Here is a 22,326-nt window from a genome sequence, read left to right as displayed (position 1 = left end):
TTGCTGTGCACGGGCTTATCTCTAGCTGCGGCGAGCAGGGGCTACTCTTCCTTGCGGTGCTTGGGCTTCTCATTGCAGTGGCCCCTCTTGTTGCGGAGCACAGGCTCAGTAGTTGTGGCACACGGGTTTAGTTTCTCCGCGGCATGTGGAATCTTCCCAGACTAGGGCTTGAACGCGTGTCCCCTGCTTTGGCAGGCGGATTCTTAACCACTGAGCCACCAGGGAAGCCCTCAGCCTGCACTGTTTTAAATGCGTATTTTCATTTATATTAGTGTGATTATATGGTTATCTCTCTCTCCCTCTACTAAACTATGTGCTCTACAATGTCAAGGACCACGCTTTTTCCTCATGTTGTACCCTAGGGCCTCCACAGCACACAGTAGGCATTCAGTAAATGTGTTAAATGAATGAATAGAAAGAAATGATTGCAAAAATACTTTGGCTATATGAAAGCTAAATTTCCAAAGGAGATTTAGGATCCCAAGAGAAATATACCATTCTTGCTAGTGTCATCTTCAGCTCTTTAAGAAAAATTATTATCAACATCCTTTTTTTTCAAAGTGATGATGACTCATATCTGCTCAAATAAAATAACCTTCATATCTTGCCAAACTCATTGAGCAGAAGCAGTCTGTTCATTTGCTGGTAGAAACAGAGAAGAGAAAAGAGGCTATTACAGGGTTTACGGGTTCATTTTTTCCCTGTAACAGGTTCTCCCCAACATGCCAGGCAGTTCTCTAAATATAGCGAGGCAGAGACAAGTGTTCTACCCTGGACCTCTAGATCAGTATTCTGACAAGTAGAGATCAAGCTAGCTAGACTCAAGGTTCAGAAAGTACAAACTGGTTATATAGCCCTAAACTGGATATATATGTCTTCTCCATGACTCACTCTCCTTCCTGACCTACAGAGTCACTCCAGCTTCATGTGCTCAGTTATGATTGCCTCCTCCTTGCGAATCTTCTTGGCCTCAGTTCTAGGTAATAAAAATAAAGTTTTCTTTTATGTGAAGGTGGTTCTGATTAGTTCTTTTTTTCTTAACATCTTTATGGGAATATAATTGCTTTACAATGTCGTATTAGTTTCTGCTGTATAACAAAGTGAATCAGCTATATGAATACATATATCCCTGTATCCCCTCCCTCTTGCATCTCCCTCCCACCCTCCCTATCCCACCCCTCTATGTGGTCACAAAGCACCGAGCTGATCTCCCTGTGCTATGCAGCTGCTTCCCACTACCTATCTATTTTACATTTGGGAGTGTACGTATGTCAATGCTACTCTCTGACTTCGTCCCAGCTTACCCTTCCCCCTCCCCGTGTCCTCAAGTCCATTCTCTACGTCTGCATCTTTATTCCTGCCCTGCCTCTAGGTTCATCAGAACCTTTTTTTTTTTTTTTTTTTTTAGATTCCATATATATGTGTTAGCATACAGTATTTGTTTTTCTCTTTCTGACTTACTTCACTCTGTATGACACAGTCTAGGTCCATTCACCTCACTACAAATAACTCAATTTCGTTTCTTTTTATGGCTGAGTAATATTGCATTGTATATATGTGCCACATCTTCTTTATCCATTCATCTGTCAGTGGACACCTAGGTTGCTTCCATGTCCTAGCTACTGTAAATAGTACTGCAATGAACATTGTGGTACATAACTCTTTTTGAATTATGGTTTTCTCAGGGTATATGCCTGGTAGTGGGATTACTGTGTCGTGTGTTAGTCCTATTTTTAGTTTTTTAAGGAACCTCCATACTGTTCTCCATAGTGGCTGTATCAATTTACATTCCCACCAACAGTACAAGAGGGTTCCCGTTTCTCCACACCCTCTCCAGCATTTATTTATTTATTTATTTTTCCAGTCTTCAAATATTTTTTATTGGAAGGCCATGCATTGCCTTCATTTATTGTATTTCAAATCACTATACATTTACTATTGTGAAAACACTGCCTGCATTTTCTAGTACAAAGAAACCTAAAAATTGTTTCAGGAATGTAGAGAAATATCCAACTTAAATAGCAAAAAAGTACACCATAATTACTGCTGCACTGCAGTCATTTCTGCATTTCCCATGTTTCTTAAATAACTATCTTGTCTGATAACACATGATATAAAGAGTAATTATGAAAAACAGACATTTACATATACTTCTAAAGTTCTATTGAGAATATCCTGTTGGCATTGGATAACCAATCATAGGCGCACCTGTAATAGCAGGATATGCATATGCCTGTTGGTTCATACCGTTGTGCATATTTGGAACATTACTTCCATATTGCTGAGTGCTATCATATCCATTCTGGTAAGTCCCTGTTGGATTACCAGTCCTAAAAGTGCTCTGTATACCAGCAGACACAGAATTACTTCCAGAGCTCCCATTGGTGTAATTTGCAGCACTGTAAACACCATTTTGAGTTTTTGCCCCCAAATCTCTCTTAAGCAGACTAGAGTAACCTCAGTCATAATTTTCCTTGTCTCTAAATGTATTAAATCCACCCCTTTTGCCAACAGGGTATCTGTCCTGACGGTCATCCTTCATGCCTCTTCTACCCCTGGAACGACCTGAACCTCTGTCTTCGACCAACTGAAGCAATTTGGGATTAATTGCTTGATTAGCTTCACGAAGCACAGAGATAAGGTTGCTCACTTGCTTTATGTTATTAGGTGTAAAGAAAGTGTATGCTGTGCCTGTTTTTGTACTGCGAGCAGTTCTTCCAGTTCGATGAATGTAATCCTCTGAGGAGTTAGGGTAGTCATAATTGATGACAAATTTCACATCTTCCACATCTAGCCCTCTGGAGGCCACATCTGTAGCAATCAGAATAGGAGCCTTTCCATGTTTGAAAGAACCCATGTTCATTTAGAACCCAGTCACGTTCCTGTTGACTCTTGTCACCATGGACACCCGTGGCAGGCCACCCATCTATCCTCATTTTTCTAGTGAGCTCATCACATCTTCTTTTGGTTTCAACAAAAACAATGGTTTTAATCTCCTTCTCACTCATGATCTCTTCCATTAAATGAATAAGCTTTTCATCCTTTTCTACATCATGACACACATCCACAATCTGAAGAATGTTGTGATTTGCACTCAGTTCTAGTGCACCAATGTTTATATGAATATAGTCTTTCAGGAAATCTTCAGCAAGCTGTCTTACTTCTTTTGGCCAAGTGCACGCCACATTAGGGTTTGCCTATCAGGTCTTATCTGATCCACAATCTTCCTTATTTGGGGTTCGAATCCCATATCAAGCATTCTATCTGCTTCATCAAGGACAAGGTAGGTGGTTCTTCTTAAATTGGTTTTCCCACATTCTAAAAAGTCAGTAAGTCTTCCAGATGTTGCAATACAGAGTTCCACATCTCTCTCCAAATCACGTATTTGTGGTCCCTTGGGAGCACCACCATAAATACAAGTGGACTTCAAGTGACATGCTCTACAGTATTCAGCAGCTACTTGCTGTACCTGTTTGACCAGTTCCCGAGTTGGTTCCAGCACCAAGCAAATAGGCCCATCACCTCTCTCTAGGAATGGCTGATGATTGATGTGGACAATGGCAGGCATCAAATAAGACAACATCTTCCCAGATGCAGTTTGTGCTACCCCAACCATATCCAGTCCATTTAGAGCAACTGGCCATCCCTGAGCTTGAATAGCTGTGGGTTCAGTAAAGTTCTGCCTTGCAATCACGTCCATGACGTTTGCAGGGAAGTTCGCTTCATAAAAATTCAGGACTGGCTTTGGGCAGTTGTGACCTCTAACTGTAATTTCCTTGCTTCTTCTGTATGTCTCTACCTATTGTGCTGTATGCCTAGCCAAATCAGGGTGTTCTTGATAAAATTTCTTCTCAAATTTGGGCAGCTCATCAAGATCCCACTTCTTTTTAACCAATTTCTCCACAGGGTTTCCAAACTTCTTTCCAGATAAGGGCCCTGCCCTACTTCCTCCAAATCGAGGGAAACAAACCCTCGATCCCAGGTGCAGTCTCGGTCACTCGAATAACCCAACATGACGTCAATGGTTGCGGTTGGCGGGAAGCGAAGCGGAGAGAATCGAGTGCTACGAGTAACTGGAGGTGGCTCCGCCGACAGCAAAGCCTTATGGGGGCGGCAGCAGAGGGATGGCGATGACAAGAGCTGGGGCTGCTGGACAAAAGACCAGTGGAAATGAATGAGGTCTCCAGCATTTATCGTTTGTAGATTTTTTGATGATGGCCATTCTGACCGGTGTGAGGTGATACCTCACTGTAGTTTTGATTTGCAGTTCTCTAATGATCAGTGATGTTGAGCATCCTTTCATGTGTTTGTGGGCCATCTGTATATCTTCTTTGAAGAAATGTCTGTTTAGGTCTTCTGCCCATTTTTGGATTGGGTTGTTTGTTTTCTTGATATTGAGCTGCATGTGCGGCTTGTATATTTTAGAGATTAATCCTTTGTCAGTTTCTTTGTTTACAAATATTATCTCCCATTCTAAGGGTTGTCTTTTCGTTTTGTTTATGGTTTCCTTTCCTGTGCAAAAGCTTTTAAGTTTCATTAGGTCGCATTTGTTTTTTTTTTATTTCCATTTCTCTAGGAGGTGGGTCAAAAAGGATCTTGCTGTGATTTATGTTGAAGAGTGTTCTTCCTATATTATCCTCTAAGAGTTTTATAGTGTCTGGCCTTACATTTAGGTCTTTAATCCATTTTGAGTTTATGTTTGTATGTGGTGTTAGGGAGTGTTCTAATTTCATTCTTTTACATGTAGCTGTCCAGTTTTCCAAGCACCACTTATTGAAGAGGCTGCTTTTTCTCCATTGTATACTCTTGCCCCCTTTATCAAAGATAAGGTGACCATATGTGCATAGGTTTATCTCTGGACTTTCTATCCTGTTCCATTGATCTATATTTCTGTTTTTGTGCCAGTACCATACTGTCTTGATTACTGTAGCTTTGTAGTATAGTCTGAAGTCAGGGAATCTGATTACTCCACCTCCATTTTTCTTTCTCAAGGTTGCTTTGGCTATTCGGGGTCTTTTGTGTTTCCATACAAATTGTGAAATTTTTTGTTCTAGTTCTGTGAAAAATGCCATAGGTAATTTTATAGGGATTGCACTGAATCTGTAGATTGCTTTGGGTAGTATAGTCATTTTCACAGTGTTGATTCTTTGAATCCAAGAACATGGTATATTTCTCCTTCTGTTTGTATCATCTTTAATTTCTTTCATCAGTGTCTTACAGGTTTTTGCATACAGGTCTTTTGACTCCTTAGGTAGGTTTATTCCTAGGTATTTTATTCTTTTTGTTGCAATGGTAAATGGGAGTGTTTCCTTAATTTCTCTTTCAGATTTTTCAACATTAGTGTATAGGAATGCAAGAGATTTCTGTGCATTAATTTTGTGTCCTGCTACTCTACCAAATTCATTGATTAGCTCTAGTAGTCTTCTCGTAGCATCTTTAGGATTCTCTAGGTATAGTATCATGTCATCTGCAAACAATGACAGTTTTACTTCCTCATTTCCAATTTGGATTCCTTTAATTTCTTCTTGTTCTCTGATTGCTATGGCTAAAACTTCCAAAACTATGTTGAATAACAGTGGTGAGAGTGGGCAACCTTGTCTTGTTCCTGATCTTAGGGGAAATGGTTTCAGTGTTTCCCCATTGAGAAAAATGTTGGCTGTGGGTTTATCATATATGGCCGTTATTATTTTGAGGTAGGTTCCCTCTATGCCTACTTTCTGGAGGGCTTTTATCATAAATGGGTGTTGAATTTTGTCGAAAGCTTTTTTTGCATCTATTGAGATTATCATATTAATTTTATCCTTCAATTTGTTAATGTGGTGTATCACATTGACTGATTTGCATATATTGAAGATTCTTTGCATTCCTAGGATAAACCCCACTTGATCATGGTGTATGATCCTTTTAATGTGCTGTTGGATTCTGTTTGCTAGTATTTTGTTGAGGATTTGTGCATCTATCTTAATCAGTGATATTGGACTGTAGTTTTCTTTTTTTGTGACATCTTTGTCTGGTTTTGGTATCAGGGTGATGGTGGCCTCATAGAATGATTTCGGGAGTGTTCCTCCCTCTGCTATATTTTGGAAGAGTTTGAGAAGGTTAGGTGTTAGCTCTTCTCTAAATGTTTGACAGAATTTGCCTGTGAAGCCATCTGGTCCTGGGCTTTTGTTTGTTGGAAGATTTTTAATCACAGTTTCAATTTCAGTGCTTGTGATTTGTCTGTTTCTATTTTCTATTTCTTCCTGGTTCAGTCTAGGAAGGTTGTGCTTTTCTAAGAATTTGTCCATTTCTTCCAGGTTGTCCATATTATTGGCATACAGTTGCTTGTAGTAATCTCTCATGATCCTTTGTATTTCTGCAGTGTTAGGTGTTGCTTCTCCTTTTTCAATTCTAATTCTATTGATTTACGTCTTCTCTCTTTTTCTCTTGATGAGTCTGGCTAATGGTTTATCAATTTTGTTTATCTTCTCAAAGATCCAGCTTTTAGTTTTATTGATCTTTGCTGTAATTTCCTTCATTTCTTTTTCATTTATTTCTGATCTGATCTTTATGAATTCTTTCCTTCTGCTAACTTTGGGGGTTTTTTGTTCTTCTTTCTCTAATTGCTTTAGGTGTAAGTTTAGGTTGTTTTCTTGAGATGTTTCTTGTTTCTTGAGGTAGGATTGTATTGCTATAATCTTCCCTCTTAGAACTACTTTGATGCATCCCATAGGCTTTGGCTCATCGTGATTTCATTGTCATTTGTTTCTAGGTATGTTCTGATTTTCTCTTTGATCTCTTCATTGATCTCTTGGTTATTTAGTAGGGTATTGTTTCGCCTTCATGTGTTTGTATTTTTTACATTTTTTTTTCCTGTAATTGATATCTCATTTCATAGCATTGTGGTCAGAAAAGATACTTGATATGAATTCAATTTTCTTAAATTTACCGAGGATTGATTTGTGACCCAAGATATTGTCTATCCTGGAGAATGTTCCATGAGCACTTGAGAAGAAAGTGTATTCTGTTGTTTTTGGATGGAATGTCTTATAAATATCAATTAAGTCCATCTTGCTTAATGTATCATTTAAAGCTTGTGTTTCCTGATTTATTTTCATCTTCGATGATCTGTCCATTGGTGAAAGTGGGGTGTTAAATTCCCCCAGTATGATTTTGCTACTTTTGATTTCCCCTTTTATGACTGTTAACATTTGCCTTATGTATTAAGGTTCTCCTTGTTGGGTGCGTAAATATTTACAATTGTTATATGTTCTTGGATTGATCCCTTGATCATTATGTAGTGTCCTTCTTTGTCTCTTGTAATCGAATTTATTTTAAAGTCTATTTTGTTTGATATGAGAATTGCTACTCCAGTTTTCTGTTGATTTCCATTTGCATGGAGTATCTTTTTCTGTTCCCTCACTTTCAGTCTGTTTGTGTCCCTAGGTCTGATGTGGGTCTCTTGTAGACAGCATATATACGGGTCTTGTTTTTGTATCCATTCAGCCAGTCTATGTCTTTCGGTTGGAGCATTTAATCCATTTACATTTAAGGTAGTTATCGATATTTATGTTCCTATTACCATTTTCTTAATTGTTTTGGGTTTGTTATTGTAGGTCTTTTCCCTCTGTTGTGTTTCCTGCCCAGAGAAGTTCCTTTAGCATTTGTTGTAAAGCTGGTTTTGTGGTGCTGAATTCTCTTAACTTTTGCTTGTCTGTAAATGTTTTAATTTCTCCATTGAATCTTAATGAGATCTTTGCTGGTTAGAGTAATCTTGGTTGTAGGTTTTTCCCTTTCATCACTTTAAATATGTCCTGCCACTCGCTTCTGGCTTGCAGAGTTTCTGCTGTAACATCCGCTGTTAACCTTATGGGGATTCCCTTGTATATTGTTTGTTGCTGTTCCCTTGCTGCTTTTAATATTTTTTCTTTGTATTTAATTTTTGATAGTTTGATTAATATGTGTCTTGGCATGTTTCTCTTTGGATTTATCCTGTATGGGACTCTCTGCACTTCCTGGACTTGATTGACTATTTCCTTTCCCGTATTAGGGAAGTTTTGCACTATAATCTCTTCAAGTATTTTCTCAGTCCCTTTCTCTTTCTCTTCTTCTTCTGTGACCCCTCTAATTTGAACGTTGGTGCATTTAATGTTGTCCCAGAGGTTTTGAGACTGTCCTCAATTCTTTTCATTCTTTTTTCTTTATTCTGCTCCCTGGCAGTTATTTCCACCATTTTATCTTCCAGCTCACTTATCCCTTCTTCTGCCTCAATATTCTGCCATTGATTCCTTCTAGAGTATTTTTAATTTCATTTATTGTGTTGTTCATCATTGTTGTGCTCTTTAGTTCTTGTAGATCCTTATTAAATGTTTCTTCTATTTTCTCCATTCTGTTTCCGAGATTTTGGATCATCTTTACTACCATTACTCTGAATTCTTTTTCAGGTAGGTTGCCTATTTCGTTTTCATTTATTTGGTCTGGTAGGTTTTTACCTTGGTCCTTCATCTGCAACATATTTTTTTTGTCGTTTCATTTTATTTTTTTTTTTTCTTTTTTGATGGGTGGAGTTGTATTCCTGTCTTACTGGGTTTTGGCCTGAAGCGTCCAGCACTGGAATTTACAGGCAGTTGTATAGAGCTGGGTCTTGGTGCTGTGATGACCTCTGGGAGGCCTCATTCCAATTAATATTCCCTGGGGTCTGAGGTTCTCTGTTAGTCCGGTGGTTTGGACTCAGCTCCCATCACAGGAGCTTGGGCCCAACCTCCGGCCTGGGAACCAAGATCCCGCAAGCTGCATGGCGCAGGAAAAAAAGAAAGAAAAAAAGAAATAAGGAGCAGTGCAATATCAAATAATATAAAACAATATAGGGCTTCCCTGGTGGCGCAGTGGTTGGGAGTCTGCCTGCCAATGCAGGGGACACGGGTTCGAGCCCTGGTCTGGGAGGATCCCGAATGCCGTGGAGCGGCTGGGCCCGTGAGCCACAACTACTGAGCCTGCGCATCTGGAGCCTGTGCTCCGCAACAGGAGAGGCCACGATAGTGAGAGGCCTGCGCACCGCGATGAAGAGTGGCCCCCACTTGCCGCAACTGGAGGAAGCCCTCGCACAGAAACGAAGACCCAGCACAGCCATAAATAAAATAAAATGAAAATAAATAAATAATTTTTAAAAAAAACAATATAAAATTAGAAATGTAAAAAATATAATAGGAAAAATAAAAATATAATTGAAACAACCGGTCACTGGGGGTTCCTCCCATCCCCTTAGGTGTCCATGGTACCCCACCGGTGCCTGGTAGGTGCCCTAGTTGTGCGAATACGCGAATTCCACGTCCTCCTAGTCTGCCATCTTGACTCCACCCCACCCTCTGATTAGTTCTTTTTAACTTTCTTTTGTTCTTGAGATGTCCTTCCTGCTGATATTCCAAAAATGAAGCTGGCGTCTCTGCCTCATTCCCAGAATTACATCCCTCATTGATTTCTCTTTAATGTAACTAAAATTTCCCAAGCAAATCTCATTAAAGAGGATTGGAATAATTGGAGGGATGCTTCTTTTACTGAGGATCTGGGGTTTGTATAGGGTCAGAGTCTTAGTGCATGGGAAAAAGGAATGGTATAAAACATCTTGCAAATAATCAGTGTTTGAGCATGGATATCACCTTTTTCCTTTAATTTTTAATGTTTTTTTTTAAAAGAGAAAGCTATTCAATCATACCTGTTAATGCCAATGACTAATTTAGCTTCTCAGGAAATTTATACTTTCCTTGTCCTTATAGGTCCCTATCTATCTCTAGGATATGCCTTCTCTAATTATCTGCTCCATTATTCCCTTTTTGCTTGACACTCAAGTCTTCCCCTATAAGAAATAAGGGAGAAGCTTGGATTCAACAGGCATAATAAACTGGTTCCCAATTCTGCTTTTCACACTTAGAAGACTTGGTTACTTCTCTAAAATGGTGAATAATAATAACTACTTCAGAAAATTGTGGTGAGCATTAAATATAATGCTCAGTGTAAAGCCTGATACTTTGTAAGTGCTCCATAAGTATTAATCTGCTCCTCTAAGCTTGTATAGCAGTGGAGTTCTGCTGTGTATTTCCATAGTTCATTCATAGCTAATTGGAAATAGAGATAGATAGCTGCTGAATCCCATGAGAGTTGTAGGCCTAATTTAACAGCTCTCCTTACCTTGGGAAGTTTCTAGAATCTACTCACTTAGAGTCACTCATACAGTGGAGTCTTGAAGTCTGACAGTTCTATCAATGTAGTGACTAAATGCTCATGTGGTAAAATGAGCACAGATTCAATTGCAGGAAAGTCCTTTAGTCAATTTCAGAGCTGTTTTGATTAGAAAGCAACACTGCATATTGGAAAGAGCACGAGCCTTGGCATTAGACAGATCTGTATTTTAATCCTGACTCTGCTACCTAGAAAATGCTCAATAAATGGCAGCCGATGTTGTTGTAGCAAGTTTGCTTTCACTAGAGATTTGATTTAACTTGACTAAGCCAGCCTTTTCTGGGAAGGTTTCACCAGTGTTTCATTAAACATTGGCTTCTATCTAGCCCTTTGCATATACTCACAGTCTCCTGATTTTGAATCATGATAATTCCTTCTGGAATAGATAAATGAGTGAAACTTATTATGTTCCCAGAACTAAGGTCAAATATGGCATTTCAAAGCCAGAGCAGCTTTTCTAGTGTCTTACTATCTTCTGCCTTTTTTTTTTTTTTTTTTTTTCTTGAGGAGTCGGGGGAGAACATGGTCAATTTAGAACTCCCTTTTCTTGTACTTTCCCTTTACACTATTTGGTAATTTAGCGTGGATGAGCTAGAAGGGACACCTAGACATTTTCAAAGGTTTGGTTACAACTAGGATGGCTTTATCTTCCCAGAAGGTCTACAAAACATCTGAGGCGGGAGGGGTTTTTAAAGCAGTTAAAGCTAATATTACTGTGCCTCCTCAGGAGTGTGGAAAGAATAATTTGGCATGAATTATGTAAGTAGGACTGAATTAGGCACAGGGTTGGGTGCCCTAAATGAATTCTACATCCCAGGAGTCATTCATTCAGCTATCACTGAGCTACTTTGTGTGGAGTGCTGGGGATACAGACATGGCCTCCCTACTCAAGAAGCTCATAGGCAAGCTCATTCAACTCTACCTGCCTCTGAGGTAGATATTTTCTTTTCCTTCCTTATAGCTGAGGAAAGAGGATCTCAAAGAGGTGAAATAGTTGGTCCAAAATTACACAGGTAGTAGGTAGTTAAGCTTAGCTACAAGTCCTTTTCTTTTTCCTTTAATCAATATTTGTGCTTATTATGTGTTCTTTTTAGTTATGGCATGTTAGAATGAACGTGGAAGATATATGTAGTGTATAGCTATACCACTGTCTTCCTAGAATCCCTACTTTCTTCTTAGAAATTCTCCTTTTCCCACTCCAGCCATGTGGTTTGGAAAGGAGCTGCCTAAACCACACTTGGTTGATTCAAGCAAAAAAAATTAGAGTTATTCCCCAGGATTTTTCAGGTGGAAACTAAAGAAATGAGGTAAAATTTCTAAGATATGATACATTGGACTTGCTTGCCATGATGTTCTCTGACTTTGAAGTAAGTCCATCTGCAAGTTAAAACAAAAGTAAACCAAACTTAACTCATTTAAGGGGCCGATAAAACTTTGATAACAAAACCAGACAAAGATGATACTAGAAGGAAAATCTATAGGTCCATAACACTTATACGTATTAATGCAAAACTCCAAAATAAATATTTACAAATCAAATCCATCATGTACACTATAATACAGGAGTGTGTAGACAAAATAATTTTAAAAGGTGGGATTTATCAAAAAATTCAAGGATATTTTAATTACTGTTAGTTTAATTTACCACGTGAACAGTTTAAAGTAGCAAAACCTGTATGATCATCTCAATAGATGAAAAAAAAATACAAAATTCAATAACTATTTATGATTAAATCTCCTAGAAAAGTGGGAATTGAAGGGAATTTCTTTAACTAGATAGAGATTATTTATTAAAGCCCAAAATTGTTGTAAAAGCCTTAGAAACATTTTCCTTAAAAAGAACAAGAAATGATGCTTTCTGCCCATATGTCTATTCAACATTCCATCTGAGGCTTTAACCCGTATATATAATATAAGAAACAGCAGTAAGAAACATAATTATCTTAAAAACATAAACAATACTATTTATTTACAGATGATATGATTGTCTACATAGAAATTTCAAGAGAAAAATCCATAGAAAATCTACAGATTAACTGTTGGAACTAATTATAGAGTCTGCTGAATACTAGATTAATATGAAAAAATTATATGTGATAAAAGTACAAAAATGTGTAGGTAAAGAATATATAACAACTGCAAGATAGTGGTTATTTCAGAGACAGAAAAGGAGGAGAATGGTTTTCTAGTGAAGAGATGATTCCAAGAAAAACTTTAATATTTTCTTTGTTTTCAAAGATCTGAAGCTGGCAAAATATTAACACAAGTTAAATCTGGGTTTTTAGTATTCTTAAATGTTTTGTAACAAAAATTTAAAAATGCAAACAAATAAATGTTAGCTAGTATTGTAGATCTTTGAAAATAACATAATCAGCATTGAGGTTTAGCGACATTTAATTTAGATTCTTTTAGTCATAAAAAAAGAGTCTAATTTTTGTGGCTTAGAAACCTGAGTTCCAATTATTCCTGATGCCTTTGTCTTTAATTGTTGAAATCTACCCTTTGATTACCTGGTCAAGATCATGAATTTAGTTGTCAGAGTGCCAGGGTTCAAATCCTACCTGTATGAATTACTAGCTGCCTGACCTCAGAAGGACAGTTACTTTTGTAAACCATAGTTTTTCATTTGTAAAGCTAAGATGATAATGGCACCTATCTCATATAGCTGTCATTAGGATAAAAATAGCACATGTAAAACATTTAGTGCAACATCAGTTACACTGTAAATACATATAGATGTTAGATGTTGCTTAAACTGTTTGGACTTCTCAGGGCTATTATAAGAACTGAATGGAAGAATCTGAGTAAAACTCATAGCATAATGCCTGGCACTTACTAGTGCTTCCATAAATCTTAATTCCACTGCCCCTTTTCTGTCTCCCCTACTCTTTACTCTTGAACATTTAATTAATTTTCTAAATCTTACCAGGTACCGTGTTGAGTATCTTTGATCGCATTTGACTTACGTTTTTTTCCTAACATTTATAACTGTTTGGGGGCAAAGAATGTGTTTCTTTATGCTTTTATCATAGCTTGAATTTTATAACTATCGCTTACAACAGAGAAAAAATTATCCATACTATTTTTTCCTGTTTCTTGACTTAGGACACATACATGGAGTGCTAAGAGTGCCTGTTTGGCCTCTGGTTGTATGTAGGAGAAATGTACTTTTTTCCCTCAGATTTCCAGAACAAGTTTATAGCACATGAAGAAATTTTTATTTATTCAGGCATTTTTTCATATGTGGGGCTGGCAGTGAGATTTCTCTTCATCTAAAAGTGAAGATGATGCTGAAATCAAAGGAGAATGCATAAGCTAAGAGTAAAGTAGGTAGCTGGGAGCAATGAGTCAGAGCGAGAGGGCTGAATAGGTCACCAGTCTGAGGAGGGTGGCCAGGAAACATTGGAAACTGGATAAGGAGAGCCAAGGAACACAGGATCTTATAAAGAGCATGAAGTGGCTGGTTAAAGGAGTTTGATGGGTAGGGGTCATAAATAGGGATGGAGTTTTTCCCCTATGGCTGGATTTTCCAGATTCTTTATGGCATGATGCCAGAGGGTTGGGTATGTTTAAACCAGGTGTATGGGTGGGTACTGCTTCTAACAAGAGGTGAATTCATTAATCTGTTGAGTATTACTATTTTAAAAGAGCAAGGCTTATGGTGACATCTTTCTTAGATTACTTTTGAAAAACAGGTAAAGATTCTCTTTGTATTTCTATAAATACAGAGAGTAAGTTGGGCACATATTTGAGAAAGAGCATGTGACTTGCTGTCTGATTTCAAGGTGAATAATCAGGACTCTGGGTTCTGACTAACTGGAGCAGTGTGAGAAGGAAGGAGTCTCCATATACTCCCTCTAAAACAATCAGCAGCCTAGAGCAGCTCTAGTAGCAGGGCCTCCAATTGCTAATCAAATGAAAGGAATGTTTTCCTAAAATTCTTCCTTCAGATTTGAATAAAGGGAATGTATTTTGATGTACTAAAATTTCATGGTATAATGAAAACAGAGCCAGTTGCTGTATTCTGATTTTATAATAGGCATGACTGACAAATCCTTTGAGAAAATTGGCAAGCTAATGTTAATGCAATCTGTATTAACCTACAAGACTTACGTAGTTACTAATTTATTTTTAAATGAGTGCAAATACATTTTCCTAGGAAGGAAGCAAGGAACTTCTGACAATATCAGTGTTACCACAGAGAGATGGAATAATTTGAAAAGGAAGAGAGTAAACTAAAAATTCCCTTGTGCTTAAGAATTAAACACATCCCTCTCATCCCACCATAGTTAATCTAGTATTAATAAGTCATTCCTAATAAGTGTGGGTAACTGTAGTTTTGTCCCCTAGCTCATATTTTATTATTAATTTATTCTTTCTTTAAAAAGAAAAAAGGTGGAGACAATATGATATAGTATAAAAAGCAAAAGCTTTAAAGGAAACCATAAACAAGACCAAAAGACAACCCTCAGAATGGGAGAAAATATTTGCAAATGAAGCAACTGACAAAGGATTAATCTCCAAGATTTACAAGCAGCTCATGCAGCTCAATAACAAAAAAACGAACAACCCAATCCAAAAATGGGCAGAAGACCTAAATAGACATTTCTCCAAAGAAGATATACAGATTGCCAACAGACACATGAAAGAATGCTCAACATCATTAATCATTAGAGAAATGCAAATCAAAACTACAATGAGGTATCATCTCACACCGGTCAGAATGGCCATCATCAAAAAATCTAGAAACAATAAATGCTGGAGAGGGTGTGGAGGAAAGGGAACACTCTTGCACCGTTGGTGGGAATGTAAATTGATACAGCCACTATGGAGAACAGTATGGAGGTTCCTTAAAAAACTACAAATAGAACTACCATACGACCCAGCAATCCCACTACTGGGCATATACCCTGAGAAAAGCATAGGTCAAAAAGAGTCATGTACCAAAATGTTCATTGCAGCTCTATTTACAATAGCCAGGACATGGAAGCAACCTAAATGTCCATCGACAGATGAATGGATAAAGAAGATGTGGCACATATATACAATGGAATATTACTCAGCCATAAAAAGAAATGAAATGGAGGTATTTGTAATGAGGTGGATGGAGTTAGAGTCTGTCATACAGAGTGAAGTAAGTCAGAAAGAGAAAAACAAATACAGTATGCTAACACATATATACGGAATCTAAGGAAAAAAAAAAAAAAAAGCCATGAAGAACCTAGTGGCAAGACGGGAATAAAGACACAGACCTACTAGAGAATGGCCTTGAGGATATGGGGAGGGGGTGGGGTGAGATGTGACAGGGTAAGAGAGTGTCATGGACATATATACACTACCAAATGTAAAATAGATAGCTAGTGGGAAGCAGCCGCATAGCACAGGGAGATCAGCTCGGTGCTTTGTGACCACCTAGAGGGGTGGGATGGGGAGGGTGGGAGGGAGGGAGATGCAAGAGGGAAGAGATATGGGAACATATTGTATGTGTATAACTGATTCACTTTGTTATAAAGCAGAAGCTAACACACCATTGTAAGGCAGTTATACTTCAATAAAGATGTTTTAAAAAAAAAAAAAAGCAAAAGCTTTGGTGTTCAAATCCTTTCTTTCTTAGCTATCTGAACTTGGACTATTTTAAGTTAAACTTTCTGAGTCTCAGTTTCCTCATCTCTTAAATTGGGATAACAAAAAAATCTTACCTTTGTAAAGCTGTGCCTTCTTAAATTGTATACCTTGGGCACCTCACTCTTAAAGAGGCACTTACTTTCAGGGTTATGCGTGTATAAGGTTGGCACCTGAGAGTGAATGCCTCATTAAATTTTGCACCCTTGACACCTCATTTGCCTCACCTTGGTCCTAGACTTGCTGTCCTATATGGTTGGAATGTGATTTGTGGGTGGGGGCGGTAGGTAAGAAGTGGGGAGGAGAATGGTGCTAAGAGGAAAGAGGTATGCAGAAGCCATATCACAAAAGGCCTTGTAAGTGATGTTAAGAGGTTTGAATGCTATCTGAGAGTTAATAATTTAAAAAAAAAAGATTTCCTGAGAAATCATTAAAAATTTTTCACAGAAGAGCAACTTGTTCAGAATTTCACTTGAGAAAGTTCATTTTACCTGGTGGGTGAGGAAAGAATGTTAGGGGACAAAGACCCAATCAGTGCAATCCAAGTAAGAGGTGAATACAATTCTTCAGGTGAGAGATGATGATGGACAAGATTGGCATAAAGACAATGGTATGGAGGGAAGTGGAAGTGCTTGAGATATTTAGCAGGTAGAATCAACAGAACTTGGTTATGATTAGACATAGACAGTGAATTAAAAGTGGTAGAAAATGTGAACCAATTTTTTGGCTTGGGCAACTAACTGTGTATGTTGTGGTGTCATGTCCTGAGAATAGGGAACAGTGAAGAAATAAGATTGAAGAGAAGATTATAATTTCAGTTTGGACATGTAGAATTTGAAATATCTGCAAGACATCAAGTAGAACTTGTTAGTAAAGAGTTCACTCTATGGGACAGGAATTTAAAAGAGTGATCTAGGCTGGAGATACAGAATTGGGAACCATCAGTGTTTAAGCCATGAATGATATTGCCTTGTAATGGTATGTTGTTTGAAAAGAGGGCCTAGGAAAGAACCACAGTGAATGCCAGCTTTTAAAGGTTAGGTGTAGGAAAAGAAGCCAACAAAGTTTGAGAAAGTTTGTCCAGGAAGATAGGAGGAAATCTACAGAGCCTCACATAAGAAACTTTGGTCACTCCTAACCTGTGCAAAACTCACCACTATGCCCCTTCCTAGAATGAAGTATGCAGGCATCCATTTCCCTTTACTTATAGCTTTTTGCCCTCATTCTGAAATGTGAAGCCTGGCCTGCCTCAAATTCCTTTTCCTAACCTATTTCTTCCTTGCATCAATTCCGGGCCTCTTGCTTCAGTGCCTACCTTCATCTTTGCACTATCCTTTTAGATCTGATGCTTGATCTTCTCCTTCTGGTCCTGACTTTGTCCGTTATGCTTTGCTGCGATTTCCAATATGCTCCTAGATCCCATCTAATTCTCCTATCAGGTTTGCCTTGACTCAAACAGAAGGAGATCAGACAGCTCTTTCACCAGGTGCTAGGCCCAGTGGAGGCAGCATTTCAACATTATCACTGGGAGGTCACTGGGAGGTAAGCATTGGCTTACTGCTTTCCTAGTCCCTTTGGCTGGTACATTACAAACCTGCCTAAACAAGCCCATCCCATTGAGCTTACTTGCCTGAGGTATTTTCAATAGACAAAGTAGAGTGACAAGTGCTTAACTTACATAATAAGTTTGTATTAAATTCTATCTGAATTATATATAAAGTGGAGAGTATTATATATTGAAGAACATCAACAATTCTAAATATGCTAAAACGAAGAGAGAGAAGATAGAATATATATGAATCATTGTTTAATGAGCTTAAAATCTCTCCAAGAGGGAATCACAAATTCATACCATTTCCTTAAAATGTGTTCTTTAAACTTGTATGTCGGTTGGTGGAAAATACTATGAAAAAGACAAACTTCTGGACCTGACCTTTTTCTGTTGAACCTTGCTCTCTAGGAAGGTCAAGCTCTAAGAGAAGTTGAAAAGGATATTTGGCTCTGAAGCTACTGGTTTAAGTAGTAACAAAATCTGTCTTCTGCACATGGCTGATTCTTTTTGAAGAGATGCAACCCAGTATAGTACACCCACCTAAGCATCAGGAAAATTTAATTCTAGTTCCTGTTTTTACTGTAATCCACTCTTTGAACTTGAGGAATTTGCTTCCTCTCCTACGGCCTCAGTTTCTCTATTTATGAAATGAAGGAGTTAAAAGATTGGACTAAATTATTCCAAGAGCCTTTCTAACTAAGAATCTACCATCTTTGGTCAAAAAATGGTGCCTCACAGATCTTGATCAAAAAAAAAAAAGAAAGATGAGTTCTGGGAAAGCCAGAATTTTTTTCTGAACAGGTTTTATTTGTTTGTTTCTTTGTTTTTGTCACATGAATGTTGAAATAGAATCTCAGAGCTAGAAGGGAATTCAGTGTACAAGAGTTTCCTCTAAAATGACCTGACCCAGTCGCTATTCGGCCTCTCCTTGGACATATCTAGTGATAGGGAACTCACTTTTTCTAGAGTCAGCTCATTTTATTGTTGGACTGATCTGATGGCTAGTAAGTTCTTTCTTACATTAACCTGAAACCTGTCTCCCTATAGCTTCCACCTATTATTTGTGCCATCTCTCAGATACACATACCTGATTTAAATCCCATCTTCACTACTTACTAGATTTGTGAGAGTAGGAATATCACTTAACATCTTTGAGTTTCTATTTCCTCATCTAATAATGGATATTTTGATTCCTATGTTCCATGGTACTGTGATTAATGAGATAGTGCTTTAGGTTGTCTGTACTAGGCTCTAGTTGGGAAAGACTTCATAGGGTACTTGATATTTGGCAAAGATATGACGGATGGATAGGAATTTCTATAGAGGAGGGTGCAATAAGGAGGAGACAGGTAGATGACAGGTTGGCCATTTGGGGCAGAGAGAATAGCAATGAATGAAAAAAAAGGAGGCATACAAATCAAGTTCAGAAATTCTCTAGTGGTCAGGTTTGGTTAGATCTTTCAATGCCTAGGGCCGAAGAGAGAGAGTGATAGGAGATGATCCAGGAAAAATAAGCTGCAGGCAGACTGTGAAAGGACCTGTACACCATGCTACATTCAAATATGCTACTTCCAGAGGTTACTGAGTTTAAAGAAAATCATAAAGAAAGAGTGGATAGCTGAGCTAGGATTTAAATTCATGCCTTCTGAGACTATGTCTCATAGAACCGTAACTTTTGAGACATTAAAAAATCATCCTTTTATTGTTATAGAATTACAGAAAAACAATTCCTTCCTTCCGGCACTATGCACCAGAATCCAAGAAGAGCTCTGACCTAGTTCCTGAGGCCTTCCAGCAGGATAAATCACAGTGCTGTTCTGTCAGTGAAACAAGTGAATTTCTTTGCTTTCTAGGAGCCTAGGCTTATAATAGGAAACAAACATTAGGGAGAAAGAAAGGAATATTCTGCCCACTTCTCAAATAGACACGGCTGTACACTGTAGTAGAAAGTGCTCCGACTATGCGACAAACAAGAGTTAGGTTCAAATCCTAGCTCTGCCATTTACTAGCTGTGTATGTAATATATTTCTCACTCTTCCCCTAAGCCTCAGTATGTTCATCAGTATCATGGGAATTATGGTGCTTCCCTGCCTATTTTTTCTGAAATCATTATAAGGGAATTCTACTATGATTGTCAAAGTCCTTTGAAAATCATAAATTGATATTTTATTACTACTATTATCAGGAAATCACCAAAGTGAGAGGACACCAGTACAGATCAGGATGGCCCTGACATATGCTGTCTGGACTTAGGGTAAAATCAGTAAGATTTGTCTACAGTGACTCTGACTTTTCCTCTCTGTCACTTTCCCTTTTTTTCTTTTTCTCCCACTCACTTCTTTTGGCTGAAAAGCCTAGTGTCCTGTCTTTTTCTCTTCCCTTCCCTTCCCAAATGTTTCCCGGATAAACTCTACTGGTATGTCATTGAGAAACAAGGTCTGAAGGTCAATAATAAGATCTTCTGTCTTTCATAAAGGTTGCCATTGGAACCTCATCTTTCATTGAAAAGGAAAAAGTATTATTTATTTATTTTTCATTCAGAATTACTTGTTCAGCACCTAAAGTGTATTTTACACATGGTGAAATATTTTGAGAGATCAGACAATCAAGAAAAGTAAGAACTTGGTGGAATTCAAGGACTTTTAGTTCATTTGTTGATTTGTTTGTTTGTCCTTTATTCTATCTTGTATTCATTTAAAATTATGTGCTTTAGCACCGACTATGTATTACTAGGCATTGTGTTAGGCAACATGTGAGGCACCAAGGACCCAATGGTACCATTTAGATCATCACACATCAGGTTCATGCTGGTTCTAAATGTTCTTAGTTTATTCTTAGGCATAGGTACTAGGAATGCAACATCTTGGTGTGATAGCAAGAATCAAAGAAAGTGAGACAGTGTAAAAGGGTTGCCTTTTCTCCACATCCTTGCCAATGTTTGTTATTTGTGTTCTTTTTGATGATAGCCATGCTGACAGGTGTGAGGTGATATCTTTTTTTTTTAAACATCTTTATTGGAGTATAATTGCTTTACAATGTTGTGTTAGTTTCTGCTGTATAACAAAGTGAATCAGCTATATGTATACATATATCCCCATATACCCTACCTCTTGCGTCTCCCTCGCACCCTCCCTATCCCAACCCTCTAGGTGGTCACAAAGCACCAAGCTGATCTCCCTGTGCTTTTCAGCTGCTTTCCACTAGCTATCTATTTTTACATTTGGTAGTGTCTATATGTCAATGCTACTCTCTCACTTCGTCCCAGCTTACTCTTCCCCCTCCCTGTGTCGTCAAGTCCATTCTCTACGTCTGCATCTTTATTCCTGCCCTGCCTCTAGGTTCATCAGAACAAATTTTTTTTTTTTTAGAATCCATATATATGTGTAAGCATACGGTATTTGATTTTCTCTTTCTTACTTCGCTCTGTATGACAGACTCGAGGTCCATCTACCTCACTACAAATAACTCAATTTCGTTTCTTTTTATGGCTGAGTAATATTCCATTGTATATATGTGCCACATCTTCTTTATCCATTCATCTGTCGATGGACATGTAGGTTGCTTCCATGTCCTGGCTACTGTAAATAGTGCTTCAATGAACATTGTGGTACATGACTCTTTTTGAATTATGGTTTTCTCAGGGTATATACCCAGTAGTGGGATTGCTGGGTCATGGTAGTTCTATTGTTAGTTTTTTAAGGAACCTCCATACTGTTCTCCATAGTGGCTGTATCAATTTACATTCCCACCAACAGTGCAAGAGGGTTCCCTTTTCTCCACACCCTCTCCAGCATTTATTGTTTGTAGATTTTTTGACAATGGCCATTCTGACTGGTGTGAGGTGATACCTTACTGTAGTTTTGATTTGCATTTCTCTAATGATCAGTGATGTTGAGCATCCTTTCATGTGCTAATTGACAATCTGTATATCTTCTTTGAAGAAATGCCTATTTAGGTCTTCTGCCCATTTTTGGATTGGGTTGTTTGTTTTTTTGATATTGAGCTGCATGTGCGGCTTGTATATTTTAGAGATTAATCCTTTGTCAGTTTCTTTGTTTACAAATATTTTCTCCCATTCTAAGGGTTGTCTTTTTGTTTTGTTTATGGTTTCCTTTCCTGTGCAAAAGCTTTTAAGTTTCATTAGGTCACATTTGTTGTATTTTTTTGTTTGTTTTTATTTCCATTTCTCTAGGAGGTGGGTCAAAAAGGATCTTGCTGTGATTTATGTTGAAGAGTGTTCTTCCTATATTATCCTCTAAGAGTTTTATAGTGTCTGGCCTTACATTTAGGTCTTTAATCCATTTTGAGTTTATTTTTGTGTATGGTGTCAGGGAGTGTTCTAATTTCATTCTTTTACATGTAGCTGTCCAGTTTTCCCAGCACCACTTATTGAAGGGACTGTCTTTTCTCCACTGTATACTCTTGCCTCCATTATCAAAGATAAGGTGACCATATGTGCATGGGTTTATCTCTGGGCTTTCTATCCTGTTCCATTGATCTATATTTCTGTTTTTGTGCCAGTACCATACTGTCTTGATTACTGTAGCTTTGTAGTATAGCCTGAAGTCAGGGAGCCTGATTCCTCCAGCTCCATTTTTCTTTCTCAAGATTGCTTTGGCTATTCAGGGTCTTTTGTGTTTCCATAGAAATTGTGAAATTTTTTGTTCTAGTTCTGTGAAAAATGCCACTGGTAGTCTGATAGGGATTGCATTGAATCTGTAGATTGCTTTGGGTAGTATAGTCATTTTCACAATGTTAATTCTTCCAATCCAACAACATGGCATATCGCTCCATCTTTTGTATCACCTTTAATTGCTTTCATCAGTGTCTTATAGTTTTCTGCATACAGGTCTTTTGTCTCCTTCAGTAGGTTTATTCCTAGGAATTTTATTCTTTTTGTTGCAATGGTAAATGGGAGTGTTTCCTTAATTTCTCTT

The 22,326-nt window shown here is 37.9% G+C and overlaps 1 protein-coding gene and 1 pseudogene across 1 annotated transcript in view; one reads left to right on the top strand and one right to left on the bottom strand.

Annotated features, from left to right (window-relative positions):
* Positions 1-22,326, top strand: part of AGBL4 (AGBL carboxypeptidase 4) — a 1,261,847-nt gene that overhangs the window by 301,317 nt on the left and 938,204 nt on the right. The gene's annotated exons all lie outside the window — the stretch shown is intronic.
* LOC137761059 (probable ATP-dependent RNA helicase DDX5 pseudogene) lies at positions 1,968-4,029 on the bottom strand (annotated as a pseudogene).

Source organism: Eschrichtius robustus, chromosome 3 (genome assembly GCF_028021215.1).
Source record: "Eschrichtius robustus isolate mEscRob2 chromosome 3, mEscRob2.pri, whole genome shotgun sequence".
Classification (NCBI taxonomy): domain Eukaryota; kingdom Metazoa; phylum Chordata; class Mammalia; order Artiodactyla; family Eschrichtiidae; genus Eschrichtius; species Eschrichtius robustus.
Note: the sequence above shows the minus strand (reverse complement) of the source record. Positions and strands in the feature narration are given on the sequence as shown.